This window comes from Sminthopsis crassicaudata, chromosome 4 (assembly GCF_048593235.1).
Source record: "Sminthopsis crassicaudata isolate SCR6 chromosome 4, ASM4859323v1, whole genome shotgun sequence".
Classification (NCBI taxonomy): Eukaryota; Metazoa; Chordata; class Mammalia; order Dasyuromorphia; family Dasyuridae; genus Sminthopsis; species Sminthopsis crassicaudata.
In genome coordinates this window covers 61,708,015-61,711,361 of record NC_133620.1, presented here as the reverse complement: position 1 = coordinate 61,711,361, position 3,347 = coordinate 61,708,015, and the positions used below count along the sequence as shown (strand labels likewise).

Sequence of the window (3,347 nt, the reverse complement as noted above, 5' to 3'; positions counted from 1 at the left end):
CCTGTTTTGAGTTACATGTGAACATTTCATCTTCAAAAACCATTGACAAGGGGAGGGAGAAATTGCTGGTAGGGTTCCTGCAAAACCATCTGGAGTTGAGAAAGTGCAGCAGCAAAGATTGCTGAGACATGGCCAAAGAAGAGGGGACCCATGAAGTCAGTATTTCCATCACATATCAAAATCTAAAATTATTTAGAATAAATTGTTTCTACATATAAGAAAAGAGGGATCAGGATAAGAGTATTAAACCATTTAATTCTCAAACCACTCACATGCATAATGTTCTTTTACACAGTGTTAAAATAAAGAGGAAAATGCATTTTCTTTATACAAACAGAATTTCAAGTATACATTTATAGAATTTTCAAAGATTCCTAACCAAGTTGCTAAGTTTTCATTCACATTGTTCTTAAAGCTGTTCAACGAGAAAGCTTTTGCTAAACTGCTTTAAATACATTAATATAGTTCTGTATCTTCACCTTTTCTTTGTTTCCCCTTGCCCCAAACCCAGTCTTCTGCCCACCCTTGTGCCCTCCCCCCCCACAACACTGCTCCCAGGGCTATCTGCCAGGAGACATGCAACCCCACCAAGAACTATTATCCTGTGATTGGGGGAAGAGAAGAGTCTAAGGGAAGAGAGTGTTGAGAAAACTTATAATCTAAGGGAATCATTCTGATATCTAGAAGTAACAGAGTAGGACCACACCTGGACCACTTGGTTCTTCGGTGTGAACACTGACTCGTCAAATCAAAAGGACCTCAAGAGTCATCCCCCACGTTAAGTAGAAATAAATACAGTTGGGAACTTTCTTAACTGTGAAAAAAATCCCCAAGGTTGGGAATTAACCTCAAACTTTTGCATGGGGCGGGTAAGCTAACTTTGGAGACCTCTTCCCATCTGGGGTTGTTTTTTCTTTCTTTGGGGGTGGGGCTCATTTAAAAACGGACATTTCTGAATTCGTGCATTCCACAAACCCATCTGATCTACTTTTCTTGGGGAGGGGTTGCTGAGGCAGGAGGCAGAGCTGCACTCATTTGCCAGGTGATGGCAGCAGCAAAAAATCTGGCAACAGCTCTCCCTCCTCAACTCCTACCCAAATGATCTGGCTGCAAAGCCAGCAACAGCCACACATAATAAAATTTAAAGTGCATTTTTTTTTTTTTCAGTAAGGGAGGGGTGGTTTACATTTAAGTGATAATGGTTAAAAGGTGGGGGAAAAATAACCCTACAGTATTCATATCTCTAGGTAGATATGTTTAAGGTTACAGTAAAACATACTTTTTAAGCAACTACTTTTCAACCTAAGATGCAAAAGCCCAGTCCCTCAGCTTCAACAGTAACAGAAAGGAGGAGAAGCAGTCCTGGGCCATTTGTTTTCCTGATGCATCTTTGAAAATGGAGTAATTGCTCCAGGAGAAGGACATAACCTCAAATGTTAATTTTTCAAAAGGGAAAAAGAGATTGGTAAACATTCTAATTGATAAATATAGACTATTATGTTCTCCCTTTTAGGGGATATTTTAGAAACTGATTGTCTGTTTCAGTGTGAATCCTTCTTGGTTAATTTATGAGGAAAAACCACTTGCAATATTAGCTAAGCCTGTATGTTGCTTAGGAATGTTATGGTAACTTAAAAACTCACAGGGAGAGATCAGGGCAGTATTGTAAAACTGGAAAATGGGGATCTCTTTTTTTCCCCCGATTCCTTTAGTTACCACGAGAATAGAATCTGGCCATTTTCAATCTGATACTCCACTTCTCAGGAAAACCAAAGCGCTTTCCAAATGGAAGGAAAATGCTACATCTCCAGCTTTGTGCAGAAGTGAGAAGCCTGAGATCATGAAGGGAAATGTGTCTTGGAAGGCTGGCAGCTAAGTGCGGTACTATTTGCTTTTCATAGAAGCCAGTGGGAAGGCACAGTGCCCAGGGATGATGAGGGAGAGATGGGACAACACCCACCACATAAGAAAAAGCACCATAGAGAACAGTTTGGATAGATTTCTTTCAGCCTGTAATCACCTGAAAGAAACTCAATATTTGCTACATTAGTTTTTCCCTCATCCTACCCTCAAAGCCTTCCCACCAGCATGGATAGACTTCCCACTAAATTCTGAGGAAGCTAGTATAAGGGCTACTCTAATCAACTCTTCCCCTGTACGGACTTCAGCTGAAATTTCCAAATTTAATGTACTAATTTTGTGTATTAGTAAAAGGAAGAGAAAAACTTTCTTGACATTCTCAGAAGGCTAAAAGTATCCCAGATCCAAGATCCCCAATTTACAATTCTTGCTGTCATATCTAGAGGCTCAGATGGAGAGTTATGGGGTAAAAAGGACTGGTTAATAGCACCCTGCAAAAACCCTTAGACAGTGGAAGAGTCAATGGATTAGGATAAGAAATAATTTCCGTCGATAGTGTCTCACAAAATGCTGTCTCGAAAAGGGTCTTCTCGAGAGTCAAGGAGAAACAGCTCTCAAGCCCAGGAGGCCGGGGGTGTCTGTCTAAGGTTTATGGTTATTTGCCAAGATGAAATCTGATTCATCTCTTGCTGCAAGTGCAAGACAAAAATCGTTCTTTTTTCTTCCCCTATGCTCCTGTCTCCCAAAATAAAGCACATTAGTCCAGTACGGCTAAGAGTAGCATACAAATGGAGTAAAGTTTCACAGTAAGCCATAGATCCAGCTCTTCAGTGTGAAGACCCTGCCGGAGGGAGGCACAGGATCCAGTGGGAAGGATGATGGGTTTTGGGTCTAAGCCCATTGACTAGAGTCCCAGCCCTGCTACTGCTCACGGATGGGGCCCCACAGAAATCGCTTCACCTCCCTGGGCCTCGGCTTCTTTATTTGTGAAATAAAGGGATTAGATGGCTTCTGCTGGCTCTTGGCCAGGCTAGTGGCCCTAAAGCCTCAGCCTCACCATGGTGAATGTGAAGCCCCATGGCAGCAGTAAATGCCAAATGGTCACAGCCTATTGCCCCAAGAGGAAGGAGGCCTTTTCTATGAATGGCACCATGAGACTACAACATTTATCAACTAAGCAAACAGGCAGAAACTGCTGTTATCAAACAGCCCTAACCTAATGCTGACTCAGCTTCTGTGTCAGACTGCTCCCCACCCACCAAAACCAGCTACCATTGTTTCCCATCCTTTACCCACTAAAATTCAAGTTATTACTTAGGGCAAATGCAGTGAGTTGAATGTGTTCTCTAAGGCAAGAACATTTAGATTGGAATTAGGAATGGCAAAATAGGAAGAATTATGGGGGTCACTATTTTAGGTCAATGGTTCATGGATACTTTCTTCTTTTTTTGGTTGATTACATATCTCATTTGCAGTTTCTCTTTTTA

General features: G+C 41.6%; 1 protein-coding gene across 1 annotated transcript in view; it reads right to left on the bottom strand.

Annotated features, from left to right (window-relative positions):
* The window catches only part of ZBTB37 (zinc finger and BTB domain containing 37), a 35,911-nt gene that overhangs the window by 4,794 nt on the left and 27,770 nt on the right, over nucleotides 1–3,347 (bottom strand). The gene's annotated exons all lie outside the window — the stretch shown is intronic.